Genomic DNA, 13,798 nt, shown 5'->3' on the forward strand with positions numbered 1-13,798 from the left:
ACAGTCTTTGAGGTGCTCGACTCATGGCCACCCGAATGGTGCACCCTGGATCTGGCATCGCATGATGAGGCAGTGATACAAAGACAGAAGGATTCCGCCAAGCTGCTGGCACAACAAAAGCAAAATGAGCAGTTCGCTGAGGAGGTAAGGGCTTCCCATGAAGCAGCAACGACCGCCGCAGAGAAAACCAAGGCCGCCGAAAAAACATTAGTAGCTAGGGCCACCACGATGTAGCAGGAAAGAGGCTCGGAACGGACCATAGGGTAGGGGACAGATGACACGGCGGAAGGCGCGGACCCAAGAACCACGTCTACACAATTGAAACGATCGCGGAATGAAGAGGGCCATGGAAGAAGACTAGGGCTTCCAAATTGGATGGGGAGCCTATCAAACTCATAGAGGGTGATCTATACGACATCGGAGACATACTTCATGAGGTCACCAGGGCGGTGCTCCAAAAAGCAATGACGGAGCAGCAGAATGTGTTGGGGGCACTTAGGGCACAACTGCAGGGAATTCAGATGCGACTCCCACAAGAAGGAACAGTAGCTGTCTATGGTGCCACAGGAGCATCAGCAATAGAGTAGTTGTTACGGTTCAAAATGGCCCACATCGTCGCGCTACTGGAAGGAGCATTGACAGCGGACAACATGGAGGATAGAGCTGCGGTAGGTCGGATCAAGGGACTCGGCCTAAAATTGCCTGCCCTTCCGTGGGATATTTTATACCAGCTACAGGACGGGGAAACGACATAACTCCGTGCTAGGGAGGGATGTGCAATGCAAATGCTAAGTGAACAATGAATCAACATCGAACAGTTTAGCCTATAATGTGATGAAGTGGTGGCTTAGAACCAGCAGTTGGAGAAAATCGTAGAGGAAGCATGTCACCACGTCCCAGAACTGGAAATTACGAAAAATCTACCAGTAGGAATGCAGATCCACAAATTGGCCAGTGGATTCCACGAGGCAAAGGGGGAAGCTACGAGGATCCAGATGCACCTCAACTTGCAAATTGTTGAACTATGATTAAAGGTGCAACCCTCCACGCCCCCAGAAGTTCGAGAACAACGTGCTGGCGATATCTGAAAAGGGTTGGAAGAAATTGAGCAGGCAGTACAGAGCTACACCACATTGTTGGAAGAACCCTTCGGGGTCCTCACAACCTTACAAGAGGATCCCACCATACAGCGGTTGCAAACAGAGGCGCGGGAGCTTCAAATGCAATATGACAGTGTGTGCGGGACAACACAGACAGTGGTCCTAACTCAGCGGTTCGCGACGCTACAACAGGCAAAGGCATTGAAGGAGCAAGTGGACGTAGCACACCAAAAAGAGGTAGTACTTAAAGCATGCGTCCAGCCTTGGATTGATGAGGTCTTCCTCATCATGGCTGACGTCGAAGGAAAACCGGCACAAATGAAAGTGATGCATGACCTAAGATAGGGATTTGACCCTGACAATGAGTATTTGGCCGAGTGAGCAGAACAGATCTAGCGGATGGCAGAGCAGTGCATTACAGATATTCGCGCAGCACAGGCACAGTTGGATGGACTTCACGCAAAGATCGTTGCACTAGCAGAGTGACTCGGGACGAGTCACAATGATTGTGTTGGGGGTCTGTTGGGCAGCGAATCCCCCCATAGCATGTTTTTGGGGCTTGAAGCCCGAATTTTGGTCAAGTGTAATGTAAAGAGCCCGTGAAATGCGGGTGTGGAGCGCAAGAGTCTAGGTTTGTTCGCCCCAAGATAATGTAATTTAATGTAAAATGTGTTGGCATACCCATGGTTTTCGGACCATGGCATTATATAAATAGAGCGAGGCTCTAAGTGTAAAGTTAGTCTTAGTTTTGTGAAGTAACAGATAGGTGCAAAGGAATGGTGAGAAGATAGAAGTGAATCTGAAGCATATTGAGTCGTAGTTGTAGGTAGAGGCTCAGTAGCTGAGTGCACAGAGACCTAGTAGAGTCCATAGTTGAGTGCGCAGACCCCTGCAACAGAGTGTGCAGGGCAGAGTCAGATCTGTAAGTGGGATTGTACTTGGATTTGAAAGCTAATAAAAAGAAGTTCATTCTGTGCATCTACTTTTGAATCCGTATGTTGTTGTTATGCGTCCTTTACTCTGTTATTTACTACACGCAATTGATGATTACATGTATGCTTGCTTATAAGTGAATTTAATCTAAGTAATCAGCTAATAGAGACTAAATAAGGAAGACTTGAGTAAATAACACGGGTCGCATTGTGACTAGAATTGCGTAAAGACATGATCACATGGCGTGGGGTGTCTGCAGATGCGCGTAGCGCAGTAAGCACGAAGGGTGGACCACATACCGATCACCACATATCAGACATCCCTAGGGTGTGGAAACCTAGTTCTAGCACCCTCCCATACTACTTCGGGTTAGACCTCAATCTGCGCTCTGCGGACTGTTGCTAGAAGGGCCAGTAGTACCGGGATTTTCTTGGCTAAAATCACTGTTGAACCTGGGTCAGGCCCCACGTAGCCAACACAACAACATGCATACATTCATGTATACATATATAGACATCAACATAATCATGATCACAACATAATTACCAGATAGCATAAGGTCAAGGTTAAAAGAACTCCCTTTATCCATGCACAACATGCACAACATTGAGAACAGTAGTTCCCACGCCTCAAATCCATTTAATTTACCATTCCTTATTACTTTTCTCATGTTTGTACTACGACTATCCATTTACCACCATGGACCCAACCAATCCAAAAAACTATCATATTATTGCCTTTAACTTCCCTTATACATGCACTGAGCTTCATCAAGGCCTTACATCACCTATTAAGTTTCATTCAGCTCTTCCCGAGCTCCATTACCTTTCCTCTTTCACTACCAAATTGTAAGACTCTCAAAATAGAAAAGGCAAGAACAGAAAGAAAAAAAGAGAAAACCATGAAAACAAATAGCAATATGACATCACAAACAAAGTGGCAAGGCCTTGCACCAAACACATTAAAAACCCATAAATCAAGCTCAAACAATTAAAAAAAAACAAAATCACAAGGTTCCCAACAAACACCATGTCTCAACCCCATGGGTTCCCAATGCTTCCAAGGGAAAGCTCAACCCGAGCATTCTTCAATATTTCATGGCAATCTCTTTTCCATGAAATCCCCTACATCGTTTTTCCATAAACACATAATTGTCAGTGCATAAATAAACATAACAACATACTAGTTACCTTACATTGTTGTGCCAAGCACATTGCCTTGTAACTGAACACGTCCATGCCATCTCTCAAGGGACTCCAATTCCCTTGATGAATCCATCCATAATTGGAAACTAGTTGTTATACATGTCAAATACATGTTCAGGAATATAACACATGTCCACATAATGTCAAACACAATCAAGGTTAAGAAGACTACATGTATGTAAAGCACTCATTTGTTTGGAATTGCGGTTTCTAAACATAGACAAAGGAATATTCACCCAATTCCTTTCTTTTTTCTTGTTGCAATCGAGTCCTACAGTATACTATCACATCACCCATCTATTAGTTATATAAGCATATCAACTATTACCTAGTCATGATAATACCAAGCATGTTGCCCTGCAACTGTCACATATGTCAGTCACACGTTCTGAAGATTAAGACATCATGTCTATTAATTTGAAGTCAACTTTTACCAAGACTAATAGGCATGTCATAATAAACTAATAGTCAAAATCATGATACTACAACTAGCACACACTTACACTCAAGTACATATCAATTGTCTCAACACATAATGTGTTAGTAAAACCGTCTTTAAATAAGATCATTTCTTCATGAAATTTTATAGACGCAAACCCATATCAAGAAATTAGTCAAACATTCAAACAAACTATGAACGTATCATTTTAGATAAATTAGCTAGATGAAATAATAGACACGAAACACTAAAACACCAAATAGACGATATAATCAAACATTCAAACACCAAGTAGACAACATAAACAAACGCATACCTTGATGTATCTCAGGGGAGGCTATCTTGTGTGCAAAATCAATCTATATTAGCGCGATATAGCTTCACACCACATGAAATCAAACATAAATAAGGTCATGACATCCATAATAGTAACTAGCTAGCATGTTCACATCATAAACTCATAAACAATTATCATTCATGCATAGAAATCACATATGCAAAGTCAGTCTAGATTAGTAAAACACACTATCATAATTAGGTTGACTCATACCTGAATTTCAAAACCCTGACCCATTTGCATAGGCCAATCCAAATTAGCATGATACATATAACATCAGGGTCTTAACTGCAATAACCCTAATCATCAAGTTAACTAACATATAATAACAACAAGTTAACATATAACATACTCATCAACGACATATAACATAATCATCAAGTTAGCTATCATATAACAATCAACAAGTTAACATATAACATACTTATCAACAACATATAGCATAATCATCAAGTTAACTAACATAAAACAACAAAAACAATGCATATAATAACAAGATACTATCATTCACGACAATTCGACACATGTGCATATGACCACACTGATTCACTAACATCAACCATGCATGTAACCACAACAACAATAAAATGACAAACATGTATATAACCCTAATGCATATAACAATACATTAACTAACATACCTGCATACCAAACATACAATACGTGTATGATGATCTTCTCCTACCTCAAAGTTTAGATGCAACCTCACTCTGATGATCTGCATCTCTTGCTCTATATCAGTAAACACATTAGCATCATAACATAGCAACAACATCACGATGACATAATTGCATACAATGACCTCACAATGCATATCTAACCTATTATGCATGCATAACCAGAACCATAACAATGCATGCACAACAACCTATAGACAATGTAATGCATAGAAAATGCATATACAACTGACATACACTCATGACGAACACATCCTGACAGCAACATCATCAACTCCTACATGGCAACACAACTGTGACAATGACCACTACCGTGCATACACAACAAGAACATAGTACACAAACATAAAGAACACATATGCAAATGGTATGTATACATCGTTGGCACACCGTCCATCCAGTCCAAGTGTTTAACCATGCTCTGATACCACTCTCTAGTATTAGATAACACCCAAAGAAAATAGAAACTAGATATTCCCCAAAGAGAAATGATCTCACCCTGTTACCACGCTGTAACACCCTCCTCCCACATCTACCCAAGTAACCAACCAATCTGGGTAAACATGTGACAAAGAGTTACTATGATATGATTCAACTCCCTATGTAGCAGTTAAGGAAGTGGAGTTGACAGAATACAGACAACCTGACCTTCTACACATGAAACAAAACCCCCAGGAGCCATCCAACCCATCCAAGTGACTAGCCCCTATGACAAACTGACTCTTTGTTGCATTAAATCCTCAGTCACACCCTTGACATGGGCATGCATACTACTGGGATCCTCTTGTCACTCCCACAATAAGGCATGCATGCGACTCAAGACTTTTCCAGGTAGTTTTATGCCAATGATTCTGGATTCTATGCCAATGTTTCAGGGCCAACACTGAGGCCACTACCCAGAACTCCATGAAGCTTCCAAAAATGACAATTAACATCAAAAAAATGATACAAATGCAAATACCTTAATAAGGACTTGTGATCCAGGTGGATATTGGTGGCCACCCGCTAATTCCACTTGGATCCCCTCTAGTGCTTCTTACAGTTTTTTTCAGTTTCCTTAATTATAGCACAGTTTACTATTTTTAGCAGTTTTTCGGGTCCTAAACTTCCGGAGCCGTTTTGAGGCCCTAAACGACGTTTTTTGGGAAATCCACCGCCAACGATTTTTTTGATAAAAATCGTCTTTTCCGTCGTAGTCCTCGGAGAGATATTTCCAACGGGCTATCATGCACGTCAAACGGAGATAGTACGACCAATTCACGACCCCGGGAAGTTGATGTACCAACTTACCCAAAAACGGGGCCCACAATTTGGTGTTTCATCTTCTAGGGTTAGGTTTTGGAATGTGAAGGGTTTTCAATTGTTTCTCAACAATAAATAGGCCTCTGAGCCTCATTGTAAGACAGTTCAGAGGCATGTAGCCACCACATCTCTTCTCAGAGATAAGCTACCATCGCCCTAGCTGGTTTATTTCCATTTCTGTTTGTAAGCATATTTCAGTATTTTACAGTAATGAATTGAGGTATTATTTCCGCTGCATATCTGTCTTTATGGTTATCTCTGTATTTTATTGCGTTCCTGTTTAAATCCGGATCAGTGGTATCAGAGCGGTCTGCTTTTCTTCTCTGTTTTTCTTTGCATGTCCCCAACGAGGTCGGGATATAAGGAGTTAGGGCTTGAACTGGTCGAACCTTTGCAAGACCAGCCTCGCAAATCCCGACAGCCTCCCATGGCGGATGAAAAGAAAGACGAGGGGGTAGGAGATCCTATCAAAATCTTGCTCGAAGAAGCCCTCGAGCGACAAAGGAACGTGATGATGGACAACTTTGCCCAAATCCTTCAGCGGCTACCCAGGGGCGACGCATCGGCTTCCAACAGCAACTCTGGAAACGCCACACCATTTAAGGTACAAGTTAATTTTGAAATCCCCATATTCGAGGGTCAGATAGACGCAGATGCCATCGATAAATGGTTAAATGTGCTAGAGGGTTATTTTTCTGTTCATAATTTTTCCAGTCGGGAAAAGATTATTTTCGCTCTTCTCAAAGCAGCCCCCCACGTCAAGGATTGGTGGGAAACCTACTGGGAGCAGAAGGATGAAAGTACAGGCTCACTATTTTCAGTCGCACCGACTTGGGATTCATTTCGAGATGCCATCAAGGAGCAGTACTACCCTGTCGGAAGCTATGAGGATCAGTACATAAAGTGGACCACGCTACAACAGGGAAGGGACCAAGACGTTCCAGAGTTTACCAATATTTTCCATACCCTTCGCACAAAGTTGGGTATCAAGGATACAGACCAGCATTTGGTACTCAAACACCGTGGCTGCCTACACAAGTACATCCAAGAAGAAATAGAATTCCTAAACATCTCCTCGCTCGGCATGGCATACCGATATGCCGTCAAGGTCGAGCAAAAGTTTAAACAGAAGAAGCGAGACTTTGGGTCTGCGAATCCGAAACAAGGGAAAGGTGCCCCCAAATCGCAGAACAAAGGAAAAAGCCAAGGCGGGGCGGCCCAAGACAACCCGCCAAAGTTACAAGCAAAGAACAGCGCCGCGAAGCCGAAAAAGGACACGGGAAAGTGGTGTGAGTTCCATAAGAGCTCCACTCACAACACAAGTGAGTGTCGGGCCAAGCAGTCACTAGTGGCCGAGCTAAAGGTTTCAGAATCAGATGCATGTTCTGACTCTGAGTCAGAACCCGATAAGGGGAATGACAAAGGGAAGCAGATTATCAATGCGGAGTCCAACGCCACCGTTGCCACCACGAAGATCCAGAAGGAGGAACCTGAAGATCCAGAGGAGGAGGAGCGTCTCTTCCACTCCCAGATGTGGGTAAAGGGCTCCCCGCTACAGTTCATTGTCAACAGCGGGAGCCAAAAGAACCTCATTTCGGCAGAGGTCGTGAAACGGCTGGGCTTACCGACCACAACACATCCACAACCATACACCATTGGGTGGCTGCACCAAGGACGGGATCTTCGCGTGAGCCAACAGTGTCGCCTTCCATACAACATCAAGCCCTTCACGGATGAGGTATTGTGTGACTTTGCTCCCCTTGAAGTTTGTGATGTGTTATTAGGACAACCATACTTGTGGAAGCGACATGCTGTGTATGAGTCAAGGCCCCGTGCTGTTATAGTTACTTTGGGAAATAAGTTGTACAGGATACCAGAGGTAGCACCACCTACCGCCATCTCTTTGGTTACTGCAAAACAATGCAGTAAGCTCATTTCCAAAATCGGGAAGTTTGTTTTCCTGATGATACGCCCTCAAGAAAAGAAGAAGACGGTGGCCACAACCTCCAGACAGGGCCCCTCCGCATGACAACTACAGATGGACAAGGTCGTGGAGGAGTATGAGGACATCTTCACCTCCCCCACAGGGGTTCCTCTGCACTGTCAGGTCAAGCACTCCATTGATCTGACCCCAGGTTCGCCGCTGCCCAATGGACCAATCTATCAGCGCTCTGTTCTGGAGAACGATGAAATCAAGAGGCAGATTCAGGAGCTGCTGCAAAAAGGTCACATCCGTCCAAGTTCATCGCCCTGTGGGAGCCCGATCGTGCTGGTACAAAAGAAGGATGGGACTTGGAGACTCTGTATTGACTATCGGGCACTGAACAAGATCACTGTCTGTAATAGGTACCCAATCCCACGGATTGATGACCTCCTGGACCAACTAAAGGGGGCAAAATATTTCAGCAAGATCAATTTGAAGTCAGGATATCACAAGGTACTAATTGAACCCTCCGATGTGTGGAAGACTGCCTTCAAAGCCAAGGAGGGCCTTTTCGAATGGTTGGTTATGCCTTTCGGATTGACGAATGCTCCTGCAACCTTCATGAGGCTAATGGACAACATCTTGTGGCCATTCATCAACTCATTTGTAGTGGTATACTTGAATGACATCTTGATTTTTAGCAAGACTTGGGAAGAGCACCTCCACCACATCCGACAGGTTGTCCAAACACTGCGACAACACAAGTTATGTGCCAATTTGGAGAAATGCACTTTCGGCATGACCCAGGTTCAGTATCTAGGATACATTATTGATGAACGGGGGGTGCATGGGGATCCAACGAAGATCCAAGTCATTTGGGATTAGTCATCTCCAACCACTCTGACAGAGCTTCGTAGCTTTCTAGGCCTTGCCAACTTCTACCGCAGGTTCGTGTTGGGATTTTCTCATATCTCTTGGTCCTTGAGTCAGGTCACCAAGGGAGGAGCGAAAGCAAATTTTTTTTGGTCTGAATCTCAACAGAAGGCATTCACAGAGTTGAAAGATCGACTCTGCACAGCACCAGTTCTTGCATTACCAGACTTGCAACAACCATTTGAGGTCGAGACAGATGCCTCTGACTATGCTATTGGGGCAGTCCTTACTCAACACGGGCATCCAGTGGCATATCACAGTGAGACACTTTCAGACACAGTCCGGAAGTATCCCACTTATGACAAAGAGATGTATTCCATTGTGCAGGCCTGTCGACAATGGAAGCATTACATTTTGGGGAAGGAAACGGTCATCCACACGGACCACCGACCCCTGCAGTTCATACAGACCCAAGGGAAATTGCAGAATGATCGCCATCAGAAGTGGTCCACATACCTGCAACAGTTCCATTTGAATATCAAGTATAAGAAGGGCAGCACCAATAATGTTGCAGATTGCCTCAGTCGACCACCGATCATGGCGTTAACCACCGTGCTCAACTCTTGTGGGCACGAGACTTCTGATTGGCCACTGCTCTACAAAAGCGACCCAGAATTCGGCCACACATACCAGACACTCTTGGAGGGTCAGCATGTTCCAGATTTTCACCTCCAGGACGACCTATTATGCCACCTGGGTCACCTTTATGTTCCTTCAAGCGAGCGTGCTAAGATGATCTGGGAAGCACACTATAGTCAGGCCGTTGGACATTTTGGGGTTGAAAAAACCGTGGCAGTACTGCAGAAATATTTCTATTGGCCGAATCTTCGACAGGATGTCGGGAAGTACATAAGATCATGCACTGCTTGCGCCATTACCAAACCGACCATCAAGAAGCAAGGCCTCTATACCCCGCTACCTACCCCTAGTTGACCTTGGGAATCCATCTCCATGGATTACATGTCAGGCCTCCCTTCCACTAGGCATGGAAATGACTGTGTTTTTGTGGTCGTCGACAGGTTCTCGAAGATGGCCATTATGGTGGCCTGCAAGAAGAATATCACAGCAGAAGCCACTGCTAAACTCTTCTTTGAACGAGTATGGGTACACTTTGGGATCCCACAGTCTATCATTTCAGATCGGGACAGCAGGTTCCTCAGTACATTTTGGTCGATGCTGGACACCAAACTCACTAAGTCCACAGCCTTCCATCCTCAAACCGATGGCCAGACTGAGGTCGTCAACAGGATGATCGTACACATTCTGCGCATGCACAACTCAAAGCATCCACACACATGGGACGAGAGCCTCCCCTATGTTCAGCACAGCTACAACCGGGCTCTCCACAGCTCGACTGGCCACAACCCTTTACAGGTGGGATTGGGATTCCAGCCACTATGTCCCATCGATGTGGCCATGCCATTTGCAGCTACTCACGCAGATTCTGCTCATGTCCAGTCCGAAACAGATAAGGCAAACAACTTCATTGAGCACATCCAACATATTCACCAACAGGTCCATGACATTCTGTAGAAATCAAATGCCAAGTACAAGCAGCGACATGATCAACATCGGGTGCCACACAAGTTTCAAGTGGGCGACAAAGTCTGGTTGAATTTGCAAAAGGAACGCCTTACCGGAGCCTATCAGAAACTCAGACCACTTCGATATGTCCCTTACACCATTACCAAGGCTGTGGGAGACAACGCATTTGAGCTCAGCATTCCCCCATTCCTTGGCCTGCACCCGGTGTTCAATGTCGATCGCCTTCGGCCATACTTTCCACCATTACTAGACACGTCCGACATTACAGAACAACTCACACCCACAGAGTTAAATCCAGCTTGCATGGAACAAGTTGCAACTGATCGGATCATGGACACACAGATCAAGCACACTCGCCAGCATAATATCCAACTGTATCGAGTTGTCAAAGCAGGACAACTCCTTCACCAGGGCAAGTGGCTCACCAGGGACCAAGTGCAGCAGAAGTTCCCTCATCTCATGGAGGAACTCAACGCAATGGGGACCATTTCTTCCTAAGGGGGGAGGAATGATCCAGGTGGATATTGGTGGCCACCCGCTAATTCCACTTGGATCCCCTCTAGTGCTTCTTACAGTTTTTTTCAGTTTCCTTAATTATAGCACAATTTACTATTTTTAGCAGTTTTTCGGGTCCTAAACTTCCGGAGCCGTTTTGAGGCCCTAAACGACGTTTTTTGGGAAATCCACCGCTAACGATTTTTTTGATAAAAATCGTCTTTTCCGTCGTAGTCCTTGGAGAGATCTTTCCAACGGGCTATCATGCACGTCAAACGAAGATAGTATGACCAATTCACGACCCCGGGAAGTTGATGTACCAACTTACCCAAAAATGGGGCCCACAATTTGGCGTTTCATCTTCTAGGGTTAGGTTTTGGAATGTGAAGGGTTTTCAATTGTTTCTCAACAATAAATAGGCCTCTGAGCCTCATTGTAAGACAGTTCAGAGGCATGTAGCCACCACATCTCTTCTCAGAGATAAGCTACCATCGCCCTAGCTGGTTTATTTCCATTTCTGTTTGTAAGCATATTTCAGTATTTTACAGTAATGAATTGAGGTATTATTTCCGCTGCATATCTGTCTTTATGGTTATCTCTGTATTTTATTGCGTTCCTGTTTAAATCCGGATCAACTTGACTGGACCCCTACTAGCCAGGACAAACATTTTATCAAACTTGTCACAAATATGCATTCTACATGTTTAAACAACAGATATGAGCATAGGGGTCTCATACTTATCTAAGAATCACTTAGAAGCATTGATGCCTCGTCACAATAACTACATTACCATCTATTAATCCATATACACATTGTACATTCAATGATTAACCATAACATGATGAGAGTCATACATTTCCAATGTCATAAAACTCATTTATAACCAACATATAACTGAAAACAATATCAAGGATATAACAACCATATAAGCCACATATAAACAAGTATATTTACCCATCAAATACCAAGTAGAATAAGCTCTTAATCATTAATACAAATTCCAACCATGTTTAGGACTTCCACGTTCCCCCCGACCATAGATTGGATGAACCAAATCTCTCTTCATCCAATCAGCTCCGTGCCATATTCCAAACATGAATGTGGGATCTCATAGAACAAATCCATCAAAATGAAACTAGGGGTTCCAGAGGCCAAACCACCTCAACCCTCAACCAAATATTCCACCTCACGGTTGGACATCACTTACCATCATCAGATTGGTCTCTACCCAAGTTGTCTAGGGCTCTAGAGCACTTGTTTCAACCAAGGCTCTAGGACTAGTAACTGTTTCCAGGATCCAGAACATTTTTCCAACCAAGGCTATAGGACTAGTAACTCAACCTACCAAGGGCTCCAGAGCGTTTGTCCAACCGAGGCTCTAGGAATAATAACTCAACCCAAGTTGTTACAGGGCTCTAGAGCATTTTACCAACCAAGGCTCTAGGAACTAATAACTTAACCCACAACCAAAGGAACATGAGAAATAACCAGAAAACAAAAGGGAAAGATTCCCACAACACCATTGTTATCAAGGAAATGGAAAGGCTAAGCAAAGCCACTGCTAATGCAGACAATCCTCCATATCACTGACAAATCATAGCCAATAAAGTGCATGCATGTGCCATGCATGCCAAAACTAGCAAGGAAATTATACATGCAACTCGGTACCTGCAAGCAAAACCCATTGTAGTTGTTTGTCCTCTTGCGCTTTCCTACGCCTTCTTTTCCTTCTTGCTCAAAATCCTAGGCATGCCACACTCCTCCAAGAGGGATACAAGAAAACTCAAGTGTCCATGAGTAAGAGAGCGAGAGAGAGAATAGAATGAGAGCTCCAAAAATGAACTGATCAAAAGATTACATTGAGAAAAGATTGCCAACTGATCCTCAAAAGCCTTTTTATTAATGAGGCCTCTATTTTCTTCATTTTGCATTATTTTTCCTTCATTTTCCTCCTCACATGCAACATGTGATCTTTCACCTTCCTTTTCTCCTAATTTCCATTATTTTCATAAATAAATGCCACTTTGCATTTCCAAAGCCTTACCCATTGCCTTTGCCAATATTTATAGCTATAATAAACCAAATGAACACCCGCTAGGATATTTTTCCCACCATTCAACTTGGAATACGTGTCCCATGACCATGACCTTATATTTTTTACATGGATTTTAAACTAGGGCTAGTATAATCACAACCTACTCTTCCTCACTGGAGCCTAGAGGTCTTTTACAAACTTTTGACAAGAAAAATCATTTATAGGGAACCAAAAACACACCAACATCCTTCTAATCCATAATTGAAACTTTTTTGGACATATTTGGGCACCCAAAATGCAGTTTAATCACGCATAATGCTTCATCAATCATTCCACTCAGACTTGAAACATTCCACTTGTGATTCTCATTGCACAGGAACCTGTGTGTTTGCTCTCTATGAGTGACCCTTTCTATATGTGAATGATTGTTTTAGAACCTTTTCCATTTATGGGCCTCTTCCCCTTTAAAGCCATTTCCATCATCAATGTATTCTATTGCTACATAGTCCTGCATTTACCTCATTGTCCTATATAATCAATGGCTCAACTTCAAAATCCAAAATATTTATTTAGCCTATTCATTCCATTAAATTGTGAAACAATATTTTGAGGTGTAACTCCAACTTCCATATTTATGAGACTGATTGTTTAAACTACCTACTCATTTGCAATAAATTCTTTCTCGAGAAATAGAGAAATAGCTTAAATTTAAATCATTATTTTCCCACTCGCGGTGTCATAACTAGTATCAATGCTCAAATGTTCCGAGATAATTGCTTAACATTTTTAATTATTAGAGGAATATTTACTTACACGTCATTTTTAATCAATTAATTTGATTTGATTTGTTGTTAAAGTGACATTTAAATACT

Source organism: Pinus tabuliformis, chromosome 2_2 (genome assembly GCF_031772625.1).
Source record: "Pinus tabuliformis cultivar Carrire ecotype Pingquan chromosome 2_2, CPIR1, whole genome shotgun sequence".
Classification (NCBI taxonomy): Eukaryota; Viridiplantae; Streptophyta; class Pinopsida; order Pinales; family Pinaceae; genus Pinus; species Pinus tabuliformis.